This window comes from Stegastes partitus, unplaced genomic scaffold (assembly GCF_000690725.1).
Source record: "Stegastes partitus isolate 25-593 unplaced genomic scaffold, Stegastes_partitus-1.0.2 Scaffold386, whole genome shotgun sequence".
Classification (NCBI taxonomy): Eukaryota; Metazoa; Chordata; class Actinopteri; family Pomacentridae; genus Stegastes; species Stegastes partitus.
In genome coordinates, this window is record NW_007578117.1 from 37,501 (window position 1) to 57,361 (window position 19,861).

At 43.4% G+C, this 19,861-nt stretch overlaps 1 protein-coding gene and 1 long non-coding RNA gene across 2 annotated transcripts in view; one reads left to right on the forward strand and one right to left on the reverse strand.

Moving 5' to 3' along the window:
• LOC103359637 (guanine nucleotide-binding protein G(I)/G(S)/G(T) subunit beta-1) overlaps positions 1-16,764 on the reverse strand; it is a 32,311-nt gene extending 15,547 nt beyond the window's left edge. Inside the window, exon 1 of the mRNA XM_008285082.1 lies at positions 16,385-16,764. The gene's annotated coding sequence lies outside the window, so the exon portion shown is untranslated. The remainder of the gene's footprint in view (positions 1-16,384) is intronic.
• A 43-nt stretch (positions 16,765-16,807) lies between these two features.
• LOC103359638 (uncharacterized) lies at positions 16,808-19,080 on the forward strand. Its single transcript, XR_520318.1, has 2 exons — positions 16,808-16,887; positions 18,302-19,080. It is a non-coding gene; the product is annotated as an uncharacterized LOC103359638 (long non-coding RNA).
• Positions 19,081-19,861: the final 781 nt, after the last annotated feature.

The following is a 19,861-nucleotide window of genomic DNA, read 5'->3' on the forward strand; positions in this document are numbered from 1 at the left end:
CTGTTCGCTTGCTGCCTAAATAACAAGATCATCTGTTAGTCGTGTTACCTGTCAGCGATGTAGATCTGTCTCACTCCATGTTCTCTTGTTCTACCATTTCTTAAATAGCAACTGAAAAGCATCCATTCTGCTCCCATCACGATGAAGCACGGTGGTGCAAAAAAAAAAGAAGCTGTGCTTCAAATTCAGGCACTGCTATTTATGTCTTCAACATCAAAGCATCTACTCTATATCTTATACTGTCAATCAGAGTCTTTGTAAGGCCTTTGCTGTCCCTGTGAAAATGTTCATCCTGCTCTGCTGCAGCCCAACAATGGAAACCAAGAACCGATCCTGATCTCCAAAACACACTCGCTCCGCAAAGTAGAGCGTTCTCGTGGCCCAGGAAGTTTGGGCCACAAGCCTTGTGGTCACTAAAACATGTGAATAGTGTCCGTTCTGCCTACAAACAAGCACTGGCTGCCCCGACTTTAAACGGCTGTAAGAAAGAGGACACAGCTGGTGTAGCCACTGCAGTCTTTGGTAAGGAAGTCACTCGGTTCATGAAGTGTTCGGGGCAAGTTTTGTTCCTGCACAAATCACAAAAAAAAAAATCGAATTTGATAGAAACAGGTTTGGTCTGTGATTAAACAGATCAAATCCTTACTGTGCTTTGTTAGATGTTCCTCTAAAAGTAGTCTACAGGGTGGTTTTAACGGCTCAAACGTATCATTAGATTTGCAGATCACATGATGCGTTATTTGGTTGAAAATCTCTCTAAAACTGCCAGAACTCCACGCTCCCCTGGCGAAAGCTCGACATCTCCCCTGGTGATGTTGTGGAGCCACTGTGGGTTTTTTTTTTTTGCTGTTAAAGAGGCTTTTTGTTGTCGCTTTTGGCTAAAGTGATCGAGGAATTCCACCGTTCGATCTGCAAAAACATTTTTTTTTTTTACTGCTCCAAAATAACCAAAATAAAATGTAGGATCAATTATTAAAATTTAGGAAGTCCCGCTGACAAAACCCATAAAATAAGGCAGTGCTCTTTCAGTGGCGATTAGTATTTGCATAAGAGGTGTGATTCAGAGGACTCTTTTTTTTTCCCTTTTTGCTGGTGGTGGGAGTGTTGAAACCACTGGCAGCCCAACAGATAGAGCCTCGACTTCGCTGCCTTCTCTCTCTGCCAGCTATTTTTAGAGAGGTGGTGGGGGAGGAGGAGGAGAAAGAGGAGGAGGGAAGCAGACTTCACATTTTCCAGCCACTCCTATCAGCTCCGACATCTCGAGCACAACACAGTGACAAGGAGAGAGGAAGTGTAATTTGACTCCACACACACAGACACACACACACACATTCTTCGTTGGTATTTTTTTTTTCTCTTCTTCTTCCCATACGGCGATGACCGCGCACGTACCACCCATTTTTACACCGTAGAAATTTTTAGGTGCTCTTCAGGGATTTCTGCAGTTGCTTCTTTACACGGGCTAACGGGGGAAACAGATATTCTGACTTATTTCTTCACCTTCAAACAAACATCTCACTTCTGTCCAGTTTTAAAGATACAGCAAAACAACATTTGCTATATGACATGTCCTATTGCGCTACTCAATGCATCCTGTGCTGCTGACCTTACCTAATAACTACAATAATGACACTTCTTTTATCAGAAGACTTTTATTTTTGCATGGAAGCTAAACAGAAGACAACATGTGCAAAGGCATGCAGGTTACAGGATAATTTAGGGGGGTTCGGCGGTAGATTTTTTTGGGGGTGGACACGAGGCGTCGCCCTGATGACATAAGGAGCGGAGTAGGCAGCGAGATGTTCTGGTGCGCAAGAGGATAGAGGCGAGAGAGGCAAGCTGGAGGACAGAGCCAGATTAAACTAATGAGAGTGAACAAGCAGAGGACAATTGGGAGGGTAGCTGCTAATTAACCCCTTGGTAAAGGGGCGCAAGGTTTGGTAATCTTCCCAGTGTTTAAGACCGAGCAGAAAAGGCCATACGCTTACTTTGCAATCCAAAAACAGCCTTTTCTGATCTGGTTTTTTAGCCAAATATACTCTGTAGATAGGGGTCAGCACAGAAAAAGCTACACGACATGAGGCGATCCAGTATATTTATCTATGTGACATGATTACTGATCACACAAACCAGTGATGTCACAGTGATCAGGTGTTTTTCCAGTAGACACTTAATTTTTAGGATGGCTGTGTCTGCAAACTGTGAGCAGAAAGCAGATTTTAATGTGCACCTATCGAAGTTAAATCAAAATTGGGTGAAAACTGTACATTTTTTGCAAAGAATTCAGCATTTCTAGGAGGCTATATTTGACAAAGATGACTCACTTATCGAATGTAGATTAATCAATAATAGATTTTCTATAAAATCTGGACGCTCTGCCATGTCCAAAACCGGTCCGTTGCTCACTTGGTCACGGTTCAGTAACGTACAATAAGGTTTCCATTCACCTGCTACAAGCTTTGAGGGCACATTTTACTGTATATATGTTATATTTTGGGCCACACGGTGGGTTTTTGGTGAGCCTCACAGCTAGAAGATCCCTGAATCCCTGCCTGATCTTTCTGTGTGTTCTCTCCGGGTTCTCCTGCTTCCTCCCACAAGGTCCAAAAAGGTTAATTGGTGATTCTAGATTGTCTGTAGGTGTGAATGTGGTTGTTTGTCTCTCCCTGTAGCCCTGTGATAGTGTGTCGGCTGGGATAGACTCCAGCCTCCCGCGACCCCAGCGAGGATTAAGCGGCGTATATAGATAACGGACGGATTTTATATTTGAAATTCACTGACAAAAAAATTAGAAATTAGCAAGTGCACAAGTTCAATCTACACGTAGACGGGTGCTTTTAAGAAGAAAAATGTGTTTTAAGACCTTGACAAAGAAGAAGGTGACTGGAGCAATTATAAGGACATAGAATGACATATTATGGACGGCTGGAGGGTAAAATGACCATGTGTAGTCCAATATCTCGAGTCTCCTATATTGTCATTTCTTACCATTTCACTAAGCTGACACAGCTACGAGGTAGTGCTCTAAAGGTGGGGTAAAGATGCTGGCCTTAATAATTTACGCCCTCCTGCTTGGATACCAGCTGCCCCACCCCTCTCCGTCCTATCTCGCTCGTCTGATTGTTCCTGCTAGCTTGCCTCTCTGCGGGATCTTATATTCTCGTGCCACTGAGGTCGAGGTTGATTTGCCGCCTCCAGAAACAAACGAGCTGCAGCAGGGTTTGGTCTGCGTTGCGAGTCAGTCGGTAGTTGATCATCTGTGTCAGCCTCCACCTCAGTACGAGAGCACAGATTCTCTGAGCAGGCGTTTCCTTTTTCAGGGTGTTTCCCTCGCTGTGCTCGTCTCTCTCTCTCTCTCTTCCCTTTGTCAAAACATTCAGCGGATGTGGCGACAGCGCGCACACACACTTTACAAATATACTCGTTCTGTGGTTTCTTCTACGACCATTGCGCTTGCCAATGTCCATCCACGCCGCGAACCGGGCTTTGCAATCGGCTGCATTACTGTAACGGGTTACACAGGACATCCTGGCAGGCAGGCAGCCTCAAGCCAACAGACAGATAAAAAAAATCAGATGAGACAGAGGAAGGAGTGGACGGTCGGCAGGAGGCACCGCGTGTGGTGCTGCAACACCAGAGGACGGGCTGGCACCTCATACAAAATTAGGTCAGTCTGACTTAGATTAGGCCCGGCCCATGCTGGTAAACAAATAATCAGGACCGACTGGATGTAAGACGCTGAGCGGGGATGCCATGAGACAAGTCACTTTGTTCCAGTACTTTGTTATGCAGCAGGAACCACAGTTACCCGGATACCTTTTAGAATTACTAGATTTTGTACACTGCAGTTGATTTTGTTAAGAGAAGGAAGGAACCAGGAACGGAATAACGCTGAAGTACTGCATTCAAACTGTAAAAAGAACAGCTGGGAAGTTGAGTTAACATCTGAAATATTTCAATTTACACTATGTGGTTAAAGATTGGGGTTTTTGTGCGACTAAATTGTAATATATTTGTTCAAATGAAGGCGAAGACCATGTGACAAGCGCTGTTTTGTCTCACCGGTGTGGTCGACGCTCGTCGTCATTCCTCTGGTACGCAGTGTTAACTAGCCATTTATCTATAACCTGAGCTGGAATGTACAGGTCTAATTATTAAAGACGTATCTAGTGACGGCAAGTCAGGTATCTGGTGTGGTTTTGCCCCCACAGTGGTGATTTTACGCCACACTATAGACAGCAATCTGCTCTGCAACACTGCATATGTGCCTGGTGGTATAAATTAGATTTTTTTCTTTTATTAACCAGAAAATGCAGGTTGTGTTTAAAAGCATGTGGTCGTTACATTACTAGATGTGCAGATATAAACCTATCCGCACACTGAACCTCACCAGCACAAACAAACTTATTTGGTGATTTGATTTGCCCCTCTTCTCTGCCCAAAATGTCAAGTTGTATGTAAATGGTGAGATGTATAGTACTTGGGTTGAAGTAAGAATGGTGAAATGGCTCTGAAACCACTATTCCTGGCTCACAGTGGGACGTAACGCAACAGCAGTGGCTTTTAGTAAACCACTCTGTCTGGAAGTCGCCTCGTTTCGTCTCCAGTCCATTCATCCAGTGGAAGAAAACTGCAATATTTAAAAGCACCCCTGTGTAGTTTCACTTCTGAGTTAGACAGATCACTTAAAAAAAAATAAATAAATAAAAAAAGACAAAGCAGTGTCCACCATAACAGCAAACAGTTGCCCCAATCAAACTTCTCCACCATGTTTGCTGAGTTATATATTGGTCTTACCCCCACCAATGCATTCCCAGTTTTTTTCTGAATTCACCTCCTAAACCCTGATACTGGCTTAAAACCTCCACACTAGGAGGGGAAAGATGTCCAACTACTGTCTCCCCCTCACTACAACATCACCATACCTCTGTAACATGTACTATAAAGGCTGGACGATGTAGAGAAATAAAATAATTTAGAACATATTCAGTATTTACAGTCAATATGAAAGTCTTACAATGAACTTCCGCATACAGATATTCCCAAAAACGTTACCCTACTCTATGTTTAGATGTTTGCGCTGGTGTATAACAGAAGCCAAGCGATCCTCTAAGTGGTTTTTCCTCCTCTTTTGGTCCGGTTGGTGGGTGAGGGTACGTTTAAGTGCTGTGGCTAAGTGATGCATGGCAAATGCAGCTGAAACACAACCAGGTCACAACCAAGGCAGGAACAAGAGGGTTGATGATGCAGTAAGAGAAGACAGAGGGGGATTGCTCCTGGACATTTTTGTTAAAAGCCCCGGCCGATGCAACTCACTTTGTCGTTCTCTGCAACACACACCACACACACACACACACACCACACACATACACACTCTTTGGCTTGTGTTTTCTTTCCCTACCAAATGCAAGTACTGTGGGAGAGAAGGTGAATCCTGACTCTCCAGCTAGCATCAGTGTGAATGAACGCTTTTGGGTTTTGTGCTGGCGTCAGAGGAAAAAGTGTTTCGATACCAAATCTTTGTTCCGATTCACTGCACGCCAAATTAACCAGATGCATCCGAGCCTGGGTTTTATTTTTGTATCGTCTTACATAACTCGTATCCCTCCCTCAGTTCTATCAAAATGATTTTATTTTCTTTTACTCTGGATTTTAAGTAGATCTAAATTAAGATTGCGTGCGTTTGCATCGATACCCTTAATGTCGCTCAGTTAAATCAGCTGCTAATATCATGGTTATTGATTAATTATCGTCTTCCTTACGTCGATCACAACGGTCCTGGGTGGATCTGAACGAATGATGTTGCTTCCTGTTACCGCAAAAGTTTGAATTGTTTTGGGGGAAAATGTGCGAGCAAGGCTGCCTTACTGGAGATCACGGTGACACAAAGATAGTTAAAGACAAAGCCGCCTTAAAGAGTGGTTTAACATACGTCTGGAGGGTAAGCTGACGTCGACAGAAGACTGTAAGGGACGAAGTTACTGAGCAAACTTTAATTTTAGATTTATTTTTTCCAATGAACCCTTTTCGACCCATTTCTGTGGGGCCATGCACACCTGGCACAAAAAAAAAAACACGTAGAAGGCTGATCTATTATGCATACGCTCTACACTTTCACAGGTTATAATGGACGGGTGGTGCTGCGGCAGCCACTCCATGAATGGTCCGTATACATCATGCATTCAGTGTAGCCGAGGCATTATTATTATTTTTTAATGCTTTAAAACAACACAAACTCTGTTTTAAGCATCCTTGGTGGCGTGCCTTTAATCTTTTTCTGGTTAAATTTTTTTTTTTGGAAATCCTCTAATTGATTTAAATAACTCTGATTGCAGCAGTTAATTACCACATTTGGCATATTTGAGGCTGAATACGAACGCTCCCTTCCCAGCTGAAACACATAAGCAGAAGTAGCACCAAAAAAAATAGTGAAGTGACTAAAAAAAAAAAAAAACAAAAAACTACATTCAAAACAACCACCGACCTTAGCTTTGCTCATAGTGGAAAAAAATTAGCGCATTTTAGGTCTGTGCTACTAAATTCCCAACATGAAAGCATTTCTAGATGTTTCTGAGCGGCTTCCCTGGCGATACAACATCACATTAGGCAGTGACCAGATTTTATTTTCTGAACCGTGGTCTGAAGAGAAGGTGGATTTCAAATCCTTGTGAGGCTCAAGAAGAATGGCTGAACTGAAAACGAACAGCCTCAGGCCCCATAACCCATTTTGCTCAATTGAAAGTGGAGCAAAATCCCGGGGCTACAAACGAGCATGCATAAGCTGGCACAGCTCTGATCATGATGTTCCATTCAGTTTAGGCGCAAAATTAATCTGACAGGAAAAATAATACGGCACAGCAACTTTCAAACTTAGGAGAGAGACTACGTTCACCTTTGTGTGGTAGTTTCAACTGTTGACATCAAATCAACGTTAAGCCACTGAAATATCCATACTGGACGTAAAAAAAGACATTTATATCAACAAAATACTTTATATGCTTTCAATTTCAAAGAATTAAAAAATAAAGATCACTGAAACCTCTTAGGTTAGTAGTGGTGAAGGGCTGGCTTTAGAAAAAACAAAACGCATTTGGGTTATATCAACACAAACCCCTTTCCACATCAGCACACTCTGAGCCAGGGGCAACAAGCATATGGTGACACTACGGTCGCACTACGTAAGAAAAGAAACGTACTGCCGTTGACACGATACGCTGGTTGCTTAAAGGATGCTAATCAATTCAATGCTAAACTGTCTTTGTGTGCATCCCACCCAGTACTGGAAAAGGTTTCAGCTTGACCAGGTATCAAACATGGATGGTTTTATGAAAGGCCTGCTTTTTAAACTTATTATTCTGTCCGTACACTATGTCCCTTATATTTAGCGTCTACTGCTTTTGTGAATACACCTTGCCAATAAAACATTTCTATATCAGAGCTTTGTGAAAAAAGCTTTTACCTTAAAGTGCTGGAAATGTTTAGGGTGTCCTCAAAATGCGAGCAGGAGTTGCCCACCGTTTCTCGATGTCTTATCTTTTTGTCGACATGCCAAAGAAGTGCTTTGTTGAATGTATGTAATGACACGTGGCCTACTGTGTGTTTCAATAGCTTCTAAACTCTGCCTGAAACTAGAGCAGAGCATATAACCTCTATTTAACAGGAAAATGTTTGGTTTAACCCAAAGCATCTCCTGTCACACACACACGATTAACTGAAGTCGATTCTGTGTTCTTCATCCATGTGATTAATCTACATTTCAGCTCTACTTCCAAAGTCTTGTTTTTCCTACTTTGGGTGAACTGTGCCTTTAACTGGACACGATTTTGTCTGCTGCCTCAATGTGGCTGCTTCCTGTGGGTAATGTCTGATGATAGGGGACATAACATCAATGGGACTGACAGTAGAGTTTAATTGATTGATTAGTGAAACGTTCCATGATGCTGTGTGCTCTTACAGACGGACAGTGTTGATAGCGATAGCAGGCGCTGGGATTAAGGTAAACTAGCCAAATGAACACAAACATCTGGTCACCCACCACAAGCTGATCACGATCAAAAGTCAATCATTTTCTACAGGCTGTTGCTTATGTTGAGCAACTTACTGCAAATGTCACGGCATGAAAACAATTGAGATCTCCGTGTTGAAAAGTGGAGGAGGGGGAGGAAGGGTCACATACATTAACAATGGTATGTTTTGTGCTAGGGATAGCTACACAACCATCTTTTCATTCAGGGAAATGAATAAGTTAGATTAAAAAAGGAAAGAAAAAAAGAAGGAAAAAAAAGAAGGAAAGGAAGGTCAGGCTAGCCCAAAGCCAAAAGCATGACTTTATTTGAAACATAAAATACACTCCTTTGATTGCATTAATAATCATACCCCTTTCTCCCTGAGCTTCCGAGAGGAACAAGCGTGTGTGGAGAGTCACATGACAGCTAGCCCACTCTTCTGCTCAAGTGACTGTGGCTTTTCTTGCTTTTAAAGAGGAAGAAAACTCACTAACGCCGTCTGCCTTTGCCTCGTCGTCTCTGGATTCAGGTTTGGTCACATTTTAGCCGTAGCAGTCAAATTGCGAGAATGTAAATACTCAGCGAGACGGCCTTTATTCAAACCAGAGCAGGCGTTGAGGTGCGTATGCAAAGCGCTGTCAGGGCCTGTGATGTGCTCGCTGCAGGGCTACAGTATCCGAGTGGTGACAGGCCCGTGTGCGGGTCACTAAGCGGCCCCGGTGCCACTTACTTTGACTATTCAAAACAGTGGCCAGGACCTCTTGGCTAGCGGTGACAGGCTGAGCACGCACAACAGCACCTACAGTCAAAACTACACACAAGTCTTCACAGTGGAAGGGTTTAGATAGAACTGCTGTTATAATGCCCACCCTGGGGGCAGCATGGGGCAGAAAAAAATAAGGAACAAGCAAAACAAAACAAGCTTTAAAAACACAAATCTTTAGTGTGTTACTGCACAAAAGCCAAAAATCAAACAGTCAGAATATATCTGGTAGGACTTTTCCTCCATGTTAAACACTATTTGATGCTTCCAGTGTCTGACATTTCTCATAGTTAGTCCATGAGCACAAAAGTTCATCAGACCTTCCTTCAAAGCTACTCATGGGGACCTGTTTAGTGTCAAACTGTGTAGCTCTTAATGGGGGCACAAGATACACCACAAAACATCTAAACGTTTGTGCAATATGCTGCCCACCTATCGCAACTTAACACAACGCAAGGCTGCACTTTAGAATATCAGATGTGCTGCTATTAAACAACGAGACAAACGCTGTGATTCAATCGTATAGAATCTGAGCCTCACAGGGTTTGTTTATGCCCATTGATCAATGCATACTGTGTGCTTGACATGTTGTGGTTCCACTGAGCCCGGTCGTACGTTTGGCAGCACATCTGACCCACAGTTTAAACCGCTGTGTCCGTGGTTTTTCACTCTGTCCTCGTTGTCTGGCAGCCGCAGTTTAGAGTGGTAATGCCCCATCGTGTTTTTTATATCTTTTATAGTAAATACTGAACTGAAGTATGATTTTTAAAAATAGTTTCCCCAAATCATTGAGCCATAGTGCACACAAACGGCTGATCACCTGCACTGGAAATCCTTGGTTTTAAAGATGGTGTTGTGATCGTAGAAACTTGGATATCTTGCAGAGGCGCTGTCGGAGGATTTGCCTAACATCCACATAATGCCAGCAGCACACTACATCCAAAGTCACAAGTGTCCAGTTTATAATCCCCCCCAGAAAAGATGGGCATTCACCAGCCCAACGCGAAACTGCAGCTTGTAAACATGTCATATGATTGGCTGCACAACAACCCGGTGATGAGCAAGACCAGCCCATCCTCAGTTCAATCTGCTGTGGTTTTTGCCATTTGCCAAAGTTTACAGCTTGAATTTCATTGATTGACAAACACAAGTTACGTGTTTTATGCAGCCATTGTAGTTTCCAGTACTGATTAAATTCCATCAGCAGGAAACAGTCATTAGCACCCGAGTACCTTTAAGGTAAATAAAAGGTTGGTTATATGCATCGGCCACATTATTTATGGCTATAGCTTTTGATTGAACCAGAATAACTGAATGTACATGGTCAGTAGCTTTTTCTAAACCGCCAGCAGCACAGGACAGTAAAGAAACTGTATAGAAACATGCAGGGGTCGTATATCGTGACTAAAGCCCCAGATACAGAAAACACAAAGCACACGACTACTTAGTGTCTGAGAGACATCGGTGCGTTTCATGAAAAGGTTTCATGGTTGCTGGTTGAGTTCCTGTGATTGGAAAGAGCTCCAACCTTCTTGTATTAACATAACTTTAAGTCCATCTTTGTTTGTGACTTCACTGTTGGGATTATCACCCTCTGGTTCCAGTGTAAAGACCTCCTGTTGTTGTGAATGTGCTGGCATTTGCCATATTTGACCACAAATGCCTTTAAAATCTGATTTTCTAAGTTGTACACTGGAAGCTTGAGCCCTCCACAGCGGCAATCAGGTGTGTGCATATGGTTAAAACAACTAATAACAGGTCAAACTGAACGGAAAGTGGATTTGTTGAATAAACTCCTGAACTTCTGAAGAAGGTTTTATGAAAAACTTGTAGCGAGAGACAGCTAGAATTTCACAATCGTTCGCCCCACATTCGCCTACAAATGTGCAACATGCCCTGATGAAACCGTTTCAGTCGTGTTTCGTAGGAAGCACACTGACTGAAGAAGAAAAACGATTTAGACTGCCAAACCACAAAACACAATAGCTAATGGCAGCCATCATGCAGAGGACACCACTAATGGTCTTCAATACAATAGCCGAGCTGATGAAGCCACTGTTCTGGATGAAGAGAGCTACATGTTTAAGAGCATGGATAAAATGATGTGGGGTATTTTCAGACATAGTGTCCTGGATGTTTTCTGTGATGCTGTAAGGCACCAGGCAAGAGATGTTGGACAAAAAACTGAGCGCTGACACATTTAGCCTACAATGTAAGGCTGGGGGAGGTCTACTGAACGGGTTTGTGATGATGTCCACAGCAGTGTGATGGACAGTTTGAGGGTTGTGGTCATCGGTGGAGTGTGTGCAGGTAACCCCACATGAATAATAACAATATATTCAACTGCCTCTCCAATGAGCCACTCTCTTCCTCGTCCCATCACAGGTGGACCTTGTGATGCTTTCTGAGGTTGGCGTAGCAGCACATGAACCAGATCTCCACCTGCTGCAGGTTCTTGCAGGAGAGGCCCTCCAGCCAGTAGTGGATCTCACATACCTGTTTTCCACCAAGAACAACCAGGTGCTAGTTCCAGTGCTTAGTTGGTTCCAATCTAAGGACCAGTTCCTTTTCCGTCAGCACGAGCCGAGTTAGAGCCACGCCATACGTCACTGCATACGGAGCCGTTTACCGAACAACGCTGCCGCCACATGGAGGTCCACACAGGACTCCAGACTGACTTTTTTAACGGTGCGACCAACTTTCTCATTTGGTCGCACTTCCCACCTCGTCACAGGAAAAACATACGACTTGTTGAACATTTTCTTATCGATAGACGCTACAATTTACGATGTTCCCTGAACTCCCCACATAGCAGGCTGGGTAGCTGCTGTTGGTGCCGCGGTGCTCAGACCAGTGTGAGACCAAAGATGACTTTAACAGTAAACCAGGACGTTCTGATATCAGATTGGTCCAAGATGAAACCCAGTGGTTTTTTCTCGTGCAGTCTTTTCTATGACGGAATAAACAGCATGTAGCTGCGCTCAGTTTTTCACAAGAAGACCTCATTTCTAAGCGTAAATACTGCAGCACACCAAAGTTAGAAAAGAACTGTTTTCCACCACTGTGGTGCTGCTGGTTGGACACAGTTGGACCGGATTTCAGTGCAACAGTTTGTGCAGAACTTCCGTGTGCCCCTAGACTCATTCCAGTACATCTGTGATCGGACCTGGTGAAAAACGACACAAATCACTGCTTGTGTGTCCCATCCATCCATCGGTCTTGGTGGTCACGATAACCCGCCCCCAGCCCCTGACGGTGCTGAGCTCTGGCCCAGCAAAGAGTTGGTGCCTGAAAAGCACCAGTTTTGAGAACCTGGTGGTGGAAACACACAGAACTGGTGCGAAGTCAGGCACTGGCACTGGACCCAGTTTGGTGGAAAATGGGTACCAGAGAGCAGAACAATGACCAACATCACCAGCTGCAGTCCAAACAGTGGAGTTCCAGGACAAGAGTCTCACTGGTAAGGAGGGGGAGAACTTTCAAATATACTTTGGGGAATCATGATGCAGCCATTAATCGTTCATCAGCTCTACACTAGTGAAATGTCATCAGTTTTCCCCAACGAAAAGGTCTACAGTAGACCTTTTAAAATGTTTTAAAATTAATCAGATGACTACGGTGGCCTCCAACTCTCTGCATCTCTGGTTTGGTTTTAAGCTGCATGAGGCAGTTTAGAGTAAGCAATTTGTAGGACCACATTGGCCAGACAAGGCAGGTCTTGGAACGTTAAAATACAGCATTTTTTGTTTTACTTCATGTGAATTTTAGAGTTTAATAGGAACTTACAGTTGTGGGGTCATAGTTTGATATACTTGTGGTATAGAAAGAAAAAAAACAAACCAAAACCACAGCAACTTAAGGGGCATAATCTTGTAAAAAATGATGAATATGCACATTTTTGGGTTAATGTTTAGATGCAATTTGTCAGTTCTGTTCTTAATTACAGAACTATGTGCATGTGAACAACATTACAGAAGCAGACCTTTTCATTACACTATACTTACACCCTGTGATCTCTTCTTATTGTGGCGGCCTACCTGGAGGCACAACGGTGTGTTTTTGTGGTAACACACACATTAAGGTGACTAAAAAATGTTGGAAAATGCTTTTGTAGTCGCACAGGCACAATATCATCTAACTTGGATTGAACAAGGACAGTTTTCTTTCAATATTTTTTTTAAAGTGCAAAAAAATCTAAAATAACCTTAAATGCAAAGACGTTATGTGCATAAAGTACAGGGATGTAACCTGACATGATAGGTATGGTGGTACTTTGGCTACTTCCAGCACATTTAGCCACAGAGCTCAAAAGTAAACTACTACAAAGAGTAGGGTGGGTGTGTCATTGCCAGAAACCTGTAACAATAAAGCTCATCAGCTGAAGCTACATCATCCAATATTGCACATAAAGAGAAAAAAACCCAGTCATTGTACTCATCTGCTAGAAAAAGAAGCAAGATGTTCACATCTGGTTTTTCCAATGTTAATAGGCACAGCACACATTGTACTCTTTCTTTTAAACTGTCAAAAGACATGACGCAGGTAATGCACAGTTAAAAGTCAGACGTTTTAATGGACAAAGGTCACCGACCAAAGAAAACGGTCAGTCATGGAAGGTCGTCTGGCTGTGAAACGAGCATACTACCTTACATTGTAAATGACCAACCAGACATGTTGACATAAATATGTGCTGTCCTCTAGGAGCAGCTCGGGACCGTCACAGATATATCTCAGGGCTGCAACTACTAAACTATTGCAATGTATGTAAAACTCAAATATGCATGTACTTTAACTCTTATTCGCCTTGTTTCTTCAGTTATATTTCTTTCTCTTTGGGTGCCAGTATGCAAAGCCTCTCTGGACCCGTCTGCTCCTTACAGTAGACGTACAGTTAAAAGGAGAATCGTGTCAGAGGTGATGAAAAATCAGCACTATCACTGACTGAAGCCATATAATCCCACAGAGTGAAATCCACACACTAAGAATTTAATCCTATTCATATCCTGCACTTGCAGATTAAAAAAGAAAAAAAAATACACATCAACGGATGACAATCCTTGTTTAATAACAAAGACCCCCTCCCAGTGCAAAAGGATAATTATTCAGGTTTCAAACACATGGTCATTATCTTAAAGTGACACTCATCCCACTGACAGGCTCTGCTGTGCACAAACCGGGCCTCAGACGATGCCATGAAGGCTTTCAGACAGCCTGTCATACATGACTTGTTTCCACACAGAGGCTTCAGCACAGATTTATTTAAATGAAATGGTTGTGGAGAAAACTGTCCTTAAAACCTGCAGAACTGCTATCCCTAGATTTCTCTGTAAATCTGTTTTAATCTGGTTTTTAATTGCTCCTGCTTGTCCCGATTTAGAAAAACACGTCCCCTATATTCCTGAGATGTGGTTCGTATATTTCATTAGGTTTAATATCAAACAGGTATTTCTTACAAATCCTAAAAGTATGTACAGTAGTTGCCATGTTCGCTGGTGTTCACAGTGGAGATGTACAGCAGCCCTTCCCCACCATGTTGTCCTGTATGAGGTGCACACACTGGATTAATCTGACCAGTGACTCTATCAGCCCCAAAACGCTTCATCGCAAACACATTCTGTACATTTGTAGGATAAAGGTAATCAAAGATATGTAGCTTGCCAAGCCTGAGCCCATCCGATGCTCGGCAGCTGCCTCTCTGTGTCTGAGAAAAAGCGGTGATGAAAAAGGCTTTGAACGCCATCTTGTTCATTGCAGCTGCTTGGGCCCTGAATACAGGAACCCATTCATTCGGAGCGGCGGAGGGAGGGGGCACACTGGCGAAATGAATTCATCTTTGTGAAGCCACTAAATACGACTAGCTCGTTTAGGAAACACAGAATTCCCCCCGAAACAACTAGAAACCGAGCATATGCAGTAGTGGGTACTTCAAACGTAGTGTCTCGACACTGCTGGCGGACAAGTTGGTGAACGCGGCGGCTGCTCAGATCCGCCTCGGCGCTGGAAGAGGCGCTCAGCGCGGCTTCCTGCGACAGCACATCGCCCGTAAACCATGTTGAGAAATATTTACCACTAAATAAAAAACACATCGATCTCTTTCACTCTTCTGTAACACATTATGACGGTGTAAAGACGAGGATTGGAGAGCATAAAGCGTGCCTTTTTTCCGGGCTTGAGCCAGTGTGGAGCAGCGCGGCCCGGTGGGGCATGTAGCCGCTAACAACTTGCCCCGCAACAGCCCGGTGATCGAGATAAACAGATTGTTAGAATCCAATTACACAATCTCGTTGTCGTATCATTAAAACAAGAAGTTCAGATTAAGGTCGAACCGTGTGTTCGGTGCTGGTTTGGCACTCATGACACTAAAATGTTTTTTTCCACAGCTTGTCTTTTTTTTTTCCTCGCCATAATTGCAGCTTTGCTTTCACTTAGTAATCGATGCAAATTTGTATTATTTAAGGGGAAAAAACACACGAACGAATTGGGCCTTTCCTTTCTAATACCCCAGTGGGTGGATGGCTCTACAGACTAAACGTGGGAACATATAGCTGTGGCCTTAATCTGTGATGGTTTCGATTCATTGAATCTGATGCTAATGCTTCAACAAGCCGGTTTAAACACAGCTCGCCCGGGCATTACCGAAACAATTCACCGACATATTAACGTGCATGAGTTACACATCAAAACCACTGTTCACTCCAGATAGAGCCGTGTTGTTCTGACTACCACACACACCCAGATCCAGTGAACCAGGCTGCAAACGTAGGCTGTGGCCACCGCTGGCTAACTTGTACGGACTGGCTACGGAATAGTGGGGGTGGTAGCGACTCTGTTGGCGAAGTAGCCATTTTTAGACTCCCTTCGTTGTCAATTCCATGATGCTACAAATCTGCAATACGAGGGGAAGTCAATCCAAAAACTCTGTTCACGTTTTTTCTTCTTCTTCCTTTCAGTTATGCAAGTTTAAGAAGTTGCTACCAAGTGATTTTATTTTCCAACAGCTCCTCTAGGGGTTAGTCAACAGTAATCTGAGCATAGCAAATATGCGACCAATTAGCTTACCACCATGTAGCTATCTAGCGAGCAAATTCTTGAGGGGGGAAAAAAAATGTGGGCCGACAAACAGGCAGCTCTAAAATGCTGGCGATAATAGAAATAAATATGGTTTTAATGCACTCCAGATTAAATGGACTGGCCAAGCAGAGCTGAAGGAGTTTAACGCAATATTTCTAGAGAGGGAGAAAGACACCCGGACGTTGGAGAGGGGGTGCTAGCTAACCTACCGAACTGTCACAAACTAACCTGCTAATTAGCACTGGCCTTTAACCCCCACCCTGCCGGACGGAACAATTACATATAACTGTGGTTCTGATTGAGGTGAACGCAGCAGTGCTTTTGGGTTTCTGTAACAGTGACCCCCCCAACCCCCCACCACCCACCGTCTTGGCAGCAGCGCCTAGCTAGCGGCAGGCTAACAGCGGCTAACTGTAACAGAGGAGCCACTCAACCCAGTTTAACCCTTTTCGCTCGTCTTCGCTGCTCGACAGGGCTAGCCGACTGCACAGACACTTAATGCATTTCCTGAAGCGCAATTTCAAATCTCAATACGCGTCCTTACCCGCTTTCAGTCGAGGGTATCCGTTGTTTATATCACATTGACTGGAAACGACGAAATCTTGACTCTCCTCTCTCCGCCCAGGCGCTCAGATTTAGCTAGTTTAGCCACCGAGGAGCGGCACTCCCCGAACCCAGTTTTTTGACCCGCCGAGGGGGGAGACACACCGGCACAGAGGCGCAGAGACGAGGCGCTGTTCAGCCAGACTAGACGTGTCAGAGTCCCGTTCGAGCGTTCCTCCGTCTCAACGCGAATTCCAACTCAAAGCAAAAAAAAAAATCCCTTCTTGTCTTTCCCACCGTCGTCGTCCCTCTTTTTTTTTTTTTTTTTTTTCTCTTCCTTCACGCCAGGATCTCAGTCGCTTCTTCCTCCGGCCATCAAACAGCAGAGATGGGCGCGGTAACCCTGCATTCAGGTCTGGGAAACCCCACGTTACGGCAGCGTCACAACGCACGGCGAAGGGTCGGCGACCACTCCGACAAGATCAGGAAATACTGCCATCTTTGGTAAGGCCAGCAGCACACCTAGACGGCGGTTACCTGCCCGGACAGCAGCTGTTAATCCGCGTTCGTTTAAAGAGTCTCATCAAATGTGAGGCAAAGTGAGCGACGACACTGATTTACAACCAGAGACGACGTGGTGCATGAAAATAATAATGGTAGAGCAACGAAAACAAACATGTCAGTTCTATTTATATTTATATTTATGTATTATGTCAGCTCACTAAAAAAAATTAACGCCACAATTTTGTAAATGTTTTTTATTTTATTTTTTTTAAAAATAGAAGCTAAAAGAAATGGTCCCCAAATGAACACTTTAATTTAAAAATAATGTTTTGTTTATTATTAGTTTATTAGTATTTGTTTGATAGCTAAAGGTTAGCTAAAATGATGAATTAAACAGTGTTTTAATGCAAAATAACTGGTTCAAATTGTTATCAATAACTGTTATATTGGTAAAAACAGAAGCTAAGTTTAGTAGATAAATGGCTGTAGATTCAAGCTTCTGCCTTCTGAGAGGTGGAAATACAAAGTTAAAGAAAGCGTCCCAAACATTAGCGATGCCACAGGTTGGCCCACTGGCCTCACAGCTGGTCCAGGGCTGCTTTCACTCATAATAATAACGCTTTAACACAAAAACAATAGCAGGAAGGACTGTTGTATACTCACAGGTTTCATTAACATGATCTCATCTGACACCCTGGACATGATAAAATCCCAGTTCAGTGTCTTATTAAACTGGACACATGGCTGAACGGGGCTTTGTGCTTCTATGATAAGAAAATACTTGCAAATTAAAGAACGTTGGACTTTGGCTGGAGCTCAAAAACAGACCAAAGTGCTGCATGGCGACCAGCAGACATGTGCTGCCTGTATAACTGACCTGTAGTTTAATCACCAAAACTACATATCAAAAGTTATTTATGTCAAATAACTTGCAGCGATCCATTTATAACATATTTCACTATTTAATCTGTCAACAGCTATTAGATCAAAGCTGTTGCTGGTAAACTTTGTTGACAGACCCTATTGCTTGTATACTACCTTTGCCATATTTCATGCCCTGGGCTCTACTTCGAGCTGAGAAATCGTTTGGGATTCGTTTCCCGTGCTGAGTGTTTTGTGGGTGGACCGTCGCCGCTTGATCATTATCACCAGTAGTCTAGGTAGAGTGCTCAGAGGAGGGGTTAATGCTCCGCGGGTTAAGCCGTTACTTGGAGACGTGGAACACTTTGCCGTCCTCTGAGACAACAAAGTGTTCGCGGGCTCGGTCCGATGGGGGAAGACAACAGCATCATCGGCTTGGGTTTGAGAGGAGAGCACTCCTGAGAGAGTGCTGCTCCTGTCTGTTTGTATCAGACCTGCTGGGTGTTGTCTGTTTTACAGTCACACTTTAACACGCATTTATTTATTTACCCAGGAAAAGCCTCATTGAGATGAAGAGTCACCTCTGCGAGCACGTCCTGGCCGAGGCAGGCACCAAGGACGGGCAGAAGTCAGCAGACATCATCATCTATTTGTCAATATATATTATACGCACACAAGTATTTCTTTGAATGTAGTGATGAGGGAGAAATAATAATGACTGAACCCAAAAAAAACATGCCAGTTAAAGCTATCAGTAAATGTGCTCTCTGCCTCAGTAAGAAGAATTTCCACCTGGGCGTACCTGTGTCCCTCCCACTTCTGTACACCTTAAAGCTGTAGGAGGGAACTGGACAGCTGACCCGTGTGGTTCTGCTGCTCTGTTAGCACACATTAGTGCACCTGTGAGAAGAGCCTGTCAGAGTACAGGTGGTGTGACTGTATATAAGCTACAACCGTCCACAAGTCATTCACTCATGTTTAAAGGTACACGAGGAGTTGATTTGTTTAAAAAAAGTCATTATAGTTATGGGTTATATACTTTATTTTAAAACACAGTGTTACGTGGACATAGCAGGTTATCAGATAGTGTTCTGGGTGTTTGTTTCCACTGGGACTCATCTGCCCCAAGTTACTGCTGCTGAGATTTAGTTGCCCCTGGATACACCCCTGCCTGTCTGCATATATGTGTTGTGAAGCTTCTTTAGCAGAGCACCCAGGGGAGAAAGCCTGCTGTCTGCACTCAGTCTTCTGGTGAGGAGAGAGCCGTCCACACCTGGATGTGAGGGTAAAGCATTAAAATCTGATTTAGTCACAATAAAGAGGAGACGATAACGTGTGTGGATCACTGGGATGGTTTTTATTTTGTTAAGTAATAAACGTTTGATCATTTTTAAAAAACTGTGTGATGATGACGGACACATCAGTCCATAAAAACTCTGAACGTTACCGTTATGCAAAGAGGTTTGTCTAAATGTACTGAGTGTGTTGCATAAGTATCTGTTGATAAAGCTGCAAATTATGTGTCTGCATACAACATACATTTAATTCACGGACACGAGCCATGAACCACAACTGTTCATATACAAAGAAAGACAAACCAGCGCTCGCCGTCAGCAGAGCAGAGTCTGTAAGTAGCACTATCACACGGCATTAGCGAGAGATCAGAGGAGAAATCAGATTAGAAAAAGAGGCAAAATAGCAGCACAAATATTGCCTAATATGATCTCATACATTTCATAAAACGAGTGACATTACACGAGGCTAAGCTCATAATGACCTTGCTTTTTATAGGCAGGTTGGTGTACAGTAATCTGATTTAGCATAATCTCCTGCAATCTCTGATAAATGCTTACGGCATGTATCTCTGAGAGAGGTCAGATCCTATTGGTCCACTGTGAGGCATTACTGACATCTGCTGTTAACACACGCAGGCCCTCGTTCACAGAGTGCAGCAGCTCTGGTGGTTTATCAGGTGAAGATTTGTTATAAATGTTAGAATAATGCTGGGAAACAATGGTTCTGACTGTTGTCAGTCCTGGATGGAAGATCCTGCTACACCCTGAGTTAAGAAAACGGTTGAACCGCGGTTAATGTAATTAGATTAGAACTCAGC